Genomic DNA, 12,473 nt, shown 5'->3' on the forward strand with positions numbered 1-12,473 from the left:
GGAAATGATTTTTGAGAAGAAGAATGATGATGGTGATGATGATGGTGGTGGTGGTGATGATGATGATATAATGAGGCAGGAAGGATTAAAATTCCACATGGGTGGAGAAAGAATAATAACCATAAACCTTAATCTGGAGAAGAGGTTATGATGCTGAAACTGTACATCAGCTATTGAGATAGGCCCACTCAATTAATATGGCTTCCTGGCCAGTAGGGATTCTGTACCAATTTCTAATAGAAACGAGGCAAGGACAGACTTGCGTCAAGGGGACCCACTTGGGTGAGGGACCCTGTGGCTTCAAATCCATTCTGGACAGCAAATGAATGCTATGCAGACATGCAGATGATGTCTACGCTGTATTCTACAGTTTGTATCCTGGTCTCTCCCAACACCCCAGCAATTTCTAGACAGGAGAGCAAATGCCACTGTCTCCTTCTACCATGACCTTGACACGTGAGCATGTGAATGAAGGTAGCCAGGGGGCATTTGCTGTCCAAAAAAAAAAAATGTATGAACAGAAAAGAGATTTTTACAGTAATGTGAAAGCAGAATGTATATTTAATATTAACCTGTGAATGGACTATCAAGGACAGGTGGTGTTTTCTAACTCTGGCCTCTAGATCACAGAAAAAAAGCCAGCTTGCCTCCTTTCCCTCCATTTTTACCCCTAAACCACCACTATGTAAACTTCCCTGGTGAGAGAACAAGAGGAGAACTGGGCATGAACTGGAGAGTGTATTGAAGACTGTAGTTTCTAAGCCTCAATGTAACGACAGACCATGCTTTCCTGTTGGTGGAGACAGTCTAGAGTTGCTCAGAATCTTGAAGCCTTTGCTGATCTGAATTCTTCTGGCTGCCATGTGATGCCCGCCTCTTGCCTCAGCAACTTTCGAGAACCTTTGAACTTGCCAGATACCTTAAGCTATTTCCAGAATCTGCCCACCAGTCATCAGCCCCCCATCCCCACTCAGGGACACTCTGATAATAGACACAAGCTAAGGAAAGCAGCATTGTAGCCTGACATAGTGCAAGCCTTTTAAAGCAAGAATAGCTGGCATCTTATAAGTCACTGACGGCCATTTTCATATAGGTGCTGTCTAAGGAAAGAGCATGGTCACATGGTTTATTTTCATCAGAATAAAGGGATTGGGACCACAGAGACAATCAAATATGGAACTAGAATGGCATGATGTCACCATTATTTTCCTGTGGCTTTTTAGTGTTGTTTCTCATCATTCTCACTGTGGGGAAGACCAAGAGACTTAACTAACAAAGCAAATTCCACTTGCAGACATCCTTTACTCCGTGGTGCCCTTGTTAGTATTGAAGTGCAAAAGAGAAATGCAGTTTTGTTTATAGCACAGGAAGCATCTCAGCATTCTGTGAGATCTACATAAGCCAAGATCTTGATGGATCTTGTGGGTGGGGTCAGTAGGAACAGAGGGTTTTCTGTGATGTTGATGCTACCTCAGGTCTCTGAGATGCTCATGAGTCAACTCAGGCCACACTGTCTCTCTCTTGGTCCTTCAGGACGATAGTAGATCCTGCAAGCTGTCAGGAAGTAGACCATACTATTGTGTGTTGGAGTTGGGGGGTGGGGGCCTCTTTGTTACTTAACATCCTAACTCTATTTTGTAGTACTTACCTTGTCCCCTTAAAAAGTCAAAGATAAAACCAGTTGGGTTAAGGAATGCACAGAGATGGCACAACAGTTAAGTGCACAAAGTGTTCTTGTAGATGACCTGAGTTTGGATTCTAGTGCCCATGCTGAGTGGTTCACAGTCACCTATAACTCTCTCTGGCACCCTCTGCTGTCCTCCACGGGTACCTGCACTCACATGCATAGACACGTTCCCCACACAGAGACATACACATATGCACATAATTAAAAAATAAAAATGAATCCTAAAAAAACAAGTAGGGACAGGATATGGCAAGAGAAATGAGGAAAAACCTAAAAGTATACTTTTGTCCCAAATATCTCATTTGACAAAATAGTTTAAATTGTGTTAAAAATCACTAGCAAGAAGTACATATTTTCTTAGATTTTTATTTTCATTTACCTTTCCCTATTCTTATCAAAGGAAAAAAATACCAGAAGGTGATGAGAAAGCCTCTGTTTCCATAGATTCATTAATATACAAGTAAGTTTAATTGTTGAATCACAAAACAGGGACATTATCAAATCCAAAGTGATAACATCGCTAAATAAGCATGTATGAAATTGGATGGTTTTGATGGCTGGTGAGCGGGGACAAAGAGCCTACCTACCATCTCCTGCTGAGACTTCAGTTTATAGCAGGCCATTTTTTAGTCTACAAAAAACACTTAGAGAATGACGTTGTGTTCTAGAGTTGGATGTGTCTGTTCTTCCTATGAAATCTCCTAAGGGGAGTTTATAAGTGAGCAGAATATCGGGAGACCATGATACGGCAATTCATCATTGAGTTGTGCTGGCTTAAGGGACGCTGCAGCTAAGTAGGGTGGACTGGGCAAAGGAATGAACTTTCCGAGTGTCAGCTGCTTCACCTGCATAAGGAAATCTGCAGACAAGTCTGTTCCCAACAGATAGAGCTGTAAAAGAGTGGATTAAGTTTTAGCTCTCACAAAAGACAGATAATCTTGGATATGTCTTCATCTTCTAGCTATAGAAAGAGACAATCCAGCTGCTTAGAAGCTATGGCCAGTACAGAATTGACTTAAAGAAAAGCACCTCCAAAAACTCAACTCAACATCTCTTCCCCATTGAACTTAACCCCAGTGTTCTTAATGCTGGTGGCAATTGGATCCAGGCACAACCAGACTCAGTTACACAGCTGTATGTGACCAAGAGTTACATTTTGTGTCACCCCTGCTTTCCTGTCAGCTGTTGACACCTTTTAGGAGCTCTCATTATTACTTTCTCCACTCTACACTTCTCTTCTCAAGGATGGGCAATCTACCAAACTCCCTCAAGATAATGCTTTGCCAAGAAGTGGTGAATTTAAAAGTTGAACATGTTTCATGTGAAGCCAGTTCAGTGGCCTTATTTGTTTCAAGACAATGCCTTATATCACATTGTGGGAGTTTGAATACTTAACAGCTTCCTTGGAAACATGGAGACATTAACATGGTAGCTCACTGACTGGGTCTCTTCAGCTGTCATCAGGTTTCTACCAAAAGAATACTGGAAAAGCAAAGAAGCCATATGCTGTCCTTAAACAGAATGTACTGGCCTGTATTCCCCACTCCATCTAAGCCCAACTCCAAGCACCCTATGGCTGGCCAGTGCCAGTGAGCCCCTTTTATTTCTCTGCAGTTCCCTTTTCTTCAGTTTATAGCTCACAGGAACCCTACATGTTATCCCATATTTTTACTATCAAAATTCTTGGTCTAGAAGAGACTGAGTTAACCTCAGCTTATTTGTTTGCTTGCCTTTAAGGAACAGATCAAGCCTACATACTCTACCATACACTGTATACTTCAGACTACAAGCTCCAGCTGTCCTCAGATAGTTGTCTGATTTTAGTCTTAAGTATACAGTGTATACAGTGTAAGTATACAGGGAATCCCCTGGAGGCTGATCCAACTGCTTCCGTGGTTCCACGGTATTTTTCATGGTTCATGTGAAACATGATAGCAGTAGGCTGCCAAAGCACAATGAGTCAGTACGCTTGGGCAGAAATGAACATCCTTAAGGATTTGACAGGGAATAAACAGGCTCTAGCACATTGAGGATGTGACCTAGGCTGAGTGTTACCTTAAAATGCCTTGTGTTCTCCAACTCTGAAGCTATAGAAATCTCTTAGAGAGAATACTCATCTAATAAATAGTATGAGTTTCCAATGTGTTATCTCATATCAAGGAAGAAATAAAGCATATATCAGCTTAGGTTTACCAAAGTCATACCTGCTCTCCTCCACTATTCTCTTCCAGGGCTTTTTTCCATCTTATAAAGCAAGATGTTTTTAATTGTTCACCTTAATTGGATTTCCAAGTCCATACTTCTCAAACAAACCACCAGCCTCATAGACCACTGAGCACTGAGGGAGGTTAGTCTGCCTCTCCATAGCATCACTAATAGATGTCCAAAAATGAGCAATTCTGGGAATCCATGGAGTGGATTTTAGTGTAGTTTATATCTATGGTATAGGAAAAGGAGCAGTTGTCATATACAAATTGTACTGCTTTTCCATTGAAGGGCCAAAAGGCATTTACTGTACATGGTAGGTATGTTTCATGAACTACAAATACCCTTTTTCTTCTTTTTAAAAAAAGATATACTCATTTTTTTATTCTATGTGTATGACTGTTTTCCTACATGTATGTATATGCACCATCTGTGTGCCTGGTGTCTGTAGGAGCCAGAAGGAGGTTATTAGATCTCCTGGATCTGGAGTTCCAAACAGTTGTAAGCTACCATGTGAGTGCTAGGAACAGACCTGTATCCTTGCAAGAGCTACAAGCACTACTAAACCCCGAACCATTTCTCCAGCCCCCCTTTCCCTGTCATCTATCTCTATATATAATCTAAGTTTTTCATGTCTGACCATCAGTCTCTGGTGGTTCTGCACAGATTTTAGAAGGCATTCACTACTCTTAGAAACAAACCCATGAATAAGGAAGAAACGCTGAAAGTGTTCTGTCAGCAGTGATTCAAAGAGGATTTGTGGGGAAGATAACTAAATGCATGCGTTTCTTCCAAAAATCATTAATTTTTCTAATTCTACTATTTTACAACTTGCTGAGACACAAATACTGTGCTTCTCCTATCCTACTGACTACTGGGTGTGTAATCTTTGAGGAATATGTGCTCTTAGGAAAAAGAATTTCTCTTTAAGGAAGCAATCTAAGATACTCTCTGAAAGGCAGAACGTTTACAAATTAGACACTGGGTATTTTTTAAGAACCTTTAGTGGAAGCATGTCATCAATTCATCACAGGCTTTCCCTGTCTTTGAATTATAATCCAGACTAGTGTGGGAAGCCGTCTCCCTGGACTTTGATTTAGGGATCATGTTTTGGCCTGGAAAATAAGCATTGGCCTGCGTGTCTAGAAGCTCCCTGAAATCAGTTAGCATCCTAATACGAGTCAGATGCTACAGAAATGTAAGGCACTACAAGTCATTTGTGGTTTGACTTGGTTTGGTTTTTCTTAGCACCACCTGGGATCGTGGAGGCTACTTCCTTAGATTCGCGTGACCTTTGCAGTGTTTCCTGTTCACCTTCTGAGACAGGGAGAAACTCGGAAACAAGAGGGAAGTAAGAGTAAATAAATCCAGTGTGGTGTTTTGCACAACTTTTGCCATGATAGTACTAGGGAAAGGTTCTAATAGAAATTTACATCATTTGTATTATGAAAATGGTAGTGTCCACATGTTGTTGTAACTCAGTGACAGACTCTGTGCTGCAAAAATAGATATTCCAATGACACTGGCCTATGCTTAGCTGAGTAACGTCCAGCTTCAGATTCTGCTACAAGTGTCACTTGCCTAAGGACCTTACCATTTGTTCTAAGCATCTCAGCACCTAGTGTCATCCAGCGTTCCTCCATCCATACTTTGTCTTCAGCTTCCCCTTTCCTCACATACCACAGCCCTTTTCTCCCGAAGGGAACCTTTGCAGCTTCTACTGGACCCAGATACCCTTTACCTCTGCAGCATAGACACCAAATGTCCTGTAGTCCTCTCCACCCTGTGCTCCAGCATTCAGTGTTTGGACAGAGCACCACTGTCACCAAGGAGCCTGTGTGAGACACTGCTGAGACTGCCTCTTGTTAATGTCACCATCACCTCATCACTCAGGCAAAGAGGGGAAAATCCATAAAAGAGGTGGAAAACGCATTTCGTTTTTTCATTTTTTTTTCTACTTTATTAAAAAGGTTGGGTGTTCTAGTTCTTGGTTTCTCATAGTTCTTAAACTAATTAGAGAACACTTTTGATCCATCGCAGCAGGTCACCAGCCATGACAAGGCTCAATCTAGGACTCTCAGCTTCCTGCGGTGCTGGACACGTTGACCTCTGTGCAAACAGTTTGAATTGTGAGACTTCTTATTGCCACTCCGTTCCTGCTATTGCTCATGACTCAAACATCTATCACAATCTGAATTGGGATGTTGACATTTTGTGGTTATTTTCAGATTAATAGTAACTGTTATGCTCTTAAAAGCACTCATAGAGAGTGTAATCATGTCCTGAATAGTTCACTATTCTGTCATAGTAAAACACAGCCTTTCTGTTCAAATATTAGGCCAATCGGTAGGTGGAAAATTAACCAATAAAATAAAGACAGATTTGGAAAAGAGAAGGCACTTTAAAGACATGAAACCTTGTATTACATGCTCATGGATGTTTTTAAGCATAATAAACTAACTGGATTTGAATATATTCCCTTTAAGTTAAAAATAATATGTATTTTTAATTTGCATATTTAATTTTGACAACACAGAAATGTTCATGGGTTGAATTTGTAAATGTAATTTGCAACCAAATGAAGTATTTATTTTCAAAAAGAAAAGGTGGAGGAACCAATATCAACTTGTACATAATGAAAATATGTGTGTATATATTTTTTCCTTCTTGACACTACTTGATCATTATATCAAGTGTATTTTTGTACATAATATATATTGGTTAGAAAAATTTAGATTGTCTATTGAAAGAAATTCTATCGATGTGATAGATTATATTTATCCTAATCTATTGATATTCTGTTGATTTGTTTTAAGAGATAGGACTCTATTTTTTGAACTGCCAGAGAATTGCATTCATCGCTTCCACTTGTAAATATGCTAAGGGTATTTTAATAAATCTTGGTTTCATGTCCGTCTGGTATGTGGTGGAGACTTTTGTTTCAGCGGTCACTTGATGCAGTCCTTTTTAACCTGCATTACTGCTGGGTTTCCGTAATTCTACTGAGCTGCAAGGGTGGGGTGTCAGTGACTCATCCATTTAGTTCTGTTCTCCCCATTCATCTAATCTGCATCCCCATCTACCTAATCAACAAAGGGCAATCTGGCTAGGCACTCAAGACTAACAACAAAGGGAAATCCAACCAGGCCTTATTGAAAATATTGTCACTAGAACAAAAATTTCTCAAAGACGGAACACATAGGGCTTGGTGGCTTCAAGTTACACATAGAAAAATTATATACTAGGGAGATGTAATAGAATTTACATGTTTTCTGACATGTAAATTACGTGTATTCTGGCACCATGCAGAGGTACAAGTTTTGTTTTGTTTTCAGGCAATAATACATAGTATAGCAATACTTTACATGCCACATAAAAGCCCATGGATTAAAGCAATTTTAAAAAAGCACTATTACTGAAATTGTAATTGTTTTTTTGATCAACTCATTCATTCAGTGTTACATCAATACACAAAGATAAAGATACTTCATGACTAGATCATCTTCCAAATGACAGGGTCACTAAGCTGTGGAAATCTTGGGACACTAGAGAAAAAAAAATCTCTTCATCTCTAGAAAAATCAATGAAGTCCAGTAGACTCACAACTACATCCAGAATATGAAATATATCAAGACTGAGATTTGATCTCTTGGCAATGATATAAAAGTCCACCAATTGCTCATCATCTCTATCCTATTTAACTGGCCTCCAAAATGCTCTTTTATGGAGAATCTTTCTAGGATAGTTGTTGGAAAAGAAGGATCTAAAGGTTTTTCTTTTGTTTAGAGCATCTTAGTGGTGAGGAGGCTTATGCAGTCTAAGGACCCAGGGAAAGATTCCAGACTACCACACAAAGCGTCTGTCTGCTTGAACCATAATTTATTATTCTCCCATGCTGAATTTTCACATGTGCAGTTTTTCTGTCCTTTAAATTGTGTAGCTAATGTTCTAACTTTCAGACTTAGACTGGTTTGTGTTATTATAACAGTGCCCAGGGCTAGGTGATTTACAAGCACAAATGTGTAGGTTCAGAGTACTAGATAGACATTGACTAGACCAGTATCACACCACCATACTCTGGCAAGGGCCTTCTTGCTGCATCACTCATCACAAGGCAGAAGGCAGAAGAGCTGAAGCAAAGTCAACTGCTTCATAATAGGATTGACCACCATAGTAGGATTGAGAACAGAAGACCCAATCTGTGAATACTATTATAGTAACAATTCCTATAGTGACTTCTGAAAAGGGAAACATTCAAACAATAGCACAGAAGTTCCTGATACTAAATCAACTATCCATTTGATTTTCTTTTACTTTTATGTGATTTATATTGATGATAATAAAAGACTTTAGAGTTGGCCTATATGAGTTCTGTGGGTATTCCTTTGATCTGGAATCCTCTTGGCTTAAATCTTTTCAAGGAGGGTAGAATTTGCTTCATACTCAACATTAGCTGAAGAGGAATGGTAAGAAAAATAACAATATTGGTTATTAATTACTATATAACAAAAATTAAAACATTACCAATTATTTCTTGTTTCTCATGGCTTTTGATAGTCATGAATTTGGGAAATACAAACTTCAAGTCTCTTATCTCTCCACACTGGTGTTGTTTGTCAGTAAACAAATGAAGCATTCTCAGAAGCTTGGATCTTTCATCGACCTTGATTATCATATGTTTGTATTTATATGATACGATATCATTAAGCTTTAAGAAAGAAGGAAATGTCTTTACTGCATTATGGATGAGCCTGGAATACAAGATGCTAAGTGAAAAAGTCCATCACAATTTCATAGTGGGAGAAAAGTGGATGACGGTTCCTAGACGATAATTATCCTCTGATACCCATACTCAACCCATGACATGTGTATACTTACACACACATACACCAGTAAGTAAATAATGTAATAATTTTTCAAAACATCCTGTAATTTTGGGAGTATACCCATTTTACATTCATTACTATGTTTAATACTTCAAGTAAAGGTCACTACTGTACCCATTTTACAGAAGAAAATGGAAGGCGGGGTTATTGACAACTGTCCATGCGATTAGTGAGTAGAAAAGCAGAAGTCAAATACTCCAAGGAAGCAATCCCAGCCACCACTGTGCTTCTGAGACCACAGAAATGCCATTTTCTGGTTTTTGAGATAAAAAGGATTACTAGGTAGTGGTTATAGGGTCTTCAAAATAGTTTAATAATTTTTCAGAGATGTCAAAATTTGCCATGTAACAAGTTACTTATTTTTCATACATTATTGATCTATCAAGCCATAGTGTGCTTTTTGTCAAATATCCAACCCCAAAATATTGGTAGTAACCTACAGTTTTAAAAAGTCTAAATAACCAAGACAATATTGCTGTGTATATGTGTCCTCCAGAAAATTCGTCCTTCCTTGCAGAACTTCCTTCCTTCCACTCATGAAATAAAACAGTACAGATAAGTCATGTGTGGTCAAGAGTTGCTGAGAACCATAGGAGGGCTAGTCCAAGACTAATACTGATCTATCTTTGAGTTGTTATCTTGACATAACCACTTAGTGAACCAGTGTGGAAATATACCCAACAAAGTAAACCATATCTGCACCAAAACAAATGAAGAATGTTTAAACAAAAACTGAAACATCTATCAACATTGTGACTGTATCTACTGCTTGATGTGAGACCAAAATGGCACCCAGTTTGACTTTATTCAGGGTCACCAAGCTTATATTTTCTGCTAAAAAACAAAGCAAAAAAAAAAAAAAAAACCTTTCTGTGGAAACTTTTGACTGTTAGTGGGAGAACCACAGTACAAAGTTGTATTCAATTTCTGAAAATATTTTCATTGCATTTCATTCACTCACTGAGAAGGAGGAATGAGCTAATGCCAATGCATATGCGCAGAAGGAATCAGTTTTATCTTTTCACTATGGGTGTCCTGCCAATATAACTCAGGCGTTCGGATGTAGCTGCAAGTAGCTTTACCCTCTGAGCCATCTTGCTGGTCTATATTCAATTTTGTTATGCTGGCCAGAACTAAAAGCAAATCAAAAGAGAAAAAAAAATGTTTCAAGACAAAAACAAAATGTCCTCTCATCTTTCAAGTTCTAGAAGACATCAAGAGTTACTAAATTGTTTGGTGGTAGGAAGACTCCGGAATAAATGTGTGTACTGCACAAGTCTGGGGACCTGGGTTTTGTCTGTGGAGCCAGATAAAGAAGGAAAGAGAAAACTTACCCCAAAAGTCATTTTCTGACCACAGCACATGTACTGTCACTGCATGACTATAATTGTATATATACACACTCACAGAGGCTGATATGCACTAAGAATAATTCTTAAAGAGTTACCAAATTATCTAAGCACTTTACTTAGTCTTCTAATGTTCAGTGTAGCTGCCTAGACCAAAAGGCTCTGGGTACCTTTGAGAAACTAAAACTCCAATGTAAAATTTTTGAAAAGAAGGTAAAAGACACAATGAGGCCAGAACTCCATTACTAATGATAAAACAATTAAGGAATCAAAAAATGAAAGAAATATACACATATATATTCTTTATAGTTGCAAAAATTAGATTGTCTGCTGAGAATGTTACAATTCAAAATAGCACATACACACTCTGAAACTACAGTAGCCAGATGACTGTCATCCATGTAGCCTGAGAATCAAAGTAGTGTTTACTACAGACTGTGGAGAGTTCACATTGAGAAAAAATTTAACTTGCTGAAAAAATAAAACAATTTTATTTCACTTATCACATAGCCTCAAGTTACAGAAAGGAAAAAAGTTGAACTACAATGATTAAAAAAAAAATCATTAACAATGTGGAAAAAGTCCTATGGCTAGGGTTAGAGATGATGAAACCAATACGAGTCAACCAAAGTGTGTCCAGAACACAGCACTAACAACCTTCTAAATCAACAGAGAACATTTATAAAGCGTAATCCCCAATTAGGCTCTAAGGCAAGTCTCATCAAATTTAGTAGAATCAGCTATAGATACAGGCAATCACACTGAAAAGGAAGCAACTAACCTGGGAAGAAATAATCATTTAGACAACAAAACATCTACAGTTGTGAAGATTACAAAATATAGCTCTAAGTAATTAGGGAGTAAAATAAATCATGATAAGAGTAAGAATGTATTTTGACATTGAGTGGTAATATTTCATGAAAAAAAATTGTGGAAGTGGGCAAAAAAAAAAAAAAACCACGAGTATGCGAGAGGAATTTTATAGTGATAAATTTACAATTATAAAAGAAGACTCAATATTAATAGCTAAGATCCATCTCAGGAAACAAGAACAATACCAGTAAATAAACTCAAAGAAAGTAAAGTAAAAAAGGTAATTGAAAATTCAAAATAAGTTCATGATACCTAAAGTTGGCTCTTTTTAAAAGTCTAATAGTCCCCAAAGCTTTGCCTGCCTCCCAAAAGGCCTACTCTACCCTGGGTCACCCAGGAACTACAAAGCCAGCTAACACTAGAGACAACCAGATAGCAAAAGGCAAGTACAAGAGCATACTCAACAAAAGCCAGTGGAATGTGGCACCATCAGAACCCAGCTCTCCCACTATAGCAAGCCCTGAATATCACACATCTGAAGAACAAGACTGTGACCTTAAATCTCATCTCATGGAGATTATAAAGGTCTTTAAGTGGATGTAAATAAATCCCTTAAAGAAGTACAGAAAACCGATCAAACAGTAGAAGCCCTTCAAGAGGAAACAAATAAACTCCTTAAAGAAATACAAGAAAATGCCATCAAATAGGTGAAGGAAATGAATAAAATGTCCCAGACCTATAAATGGCCATAGAAGCAATAAAGAAAACACAAATGGAGGTACCCCTGGAGATTGAAAACCTAAGAAAGAGAACAGAAACTACAGATGTATCATTAACAGAATACAAGAGATGAAAGAGAGAATCTCAGGAGTAGAAGATACCGTAGAAGTAATTGATACATCAGTCTAAACAAACAAAAAAACAAAAAAAGCAACAAAAAAAATCCCCCAGAAAACAAACAAGCAAACAAACAAAACAAATGTTAAATATTCTTAACTCAAAACATCCAGGAAATTGGAGACTCTGTGACAAGACCAAACTTAAGAATAATAGAAGAGGGTAAAGATTCCAGTTTAAAGGGCCAGAAAATACCTTCAAGAAAATCATAGAAGAAAACTTCCCTAACATAAAGAAATTAATATAAACATACAAGAAGCTTATGGAACACCAGATAGATTGGACCAGAAAAGAAAATTCTCCTGCCACATAATAATCAAAACACTAAACAACAGAACAATGAAAGAATATTAAAAGCCAGAAGGAAAAAAGGCCAAATAACATAAAAAGGCAGACCTATCAGAATTACACCTGATTTCTCAACAGAGACTCTAAAAACCAGATGATCCTGGACAGATATCATGTAGACCCTAAGAGACCACAGATGCCAGCTCAGACTACTATACCCAGCAAAACTCTCAATTCACCATAGACGGAGAAACCAAGATGTTCCATGACAAAAGTAAATTTAAACAGTATCTTTCTACTAATCCAGCCCTACAGAGGATACTAGAAGGAAAACTCCAACAAAAGAAA

The sequence above is a fragment of the Grammomys surdaster genome, unplaced genomic scaffold (assembly GCF_004785775.1).
Source record: "Grammomys surdaster isolate TR1022 unplaced genomic scaffold, NIH_TR_1.0 170, whole genome shotgun sequence".
NCBI classification, from domain to species: Eukaryota; Metazoa; Chordata; class Mammalia; order Rodentia; family Muridae; genus Grammomys; species Grammomys surdaster.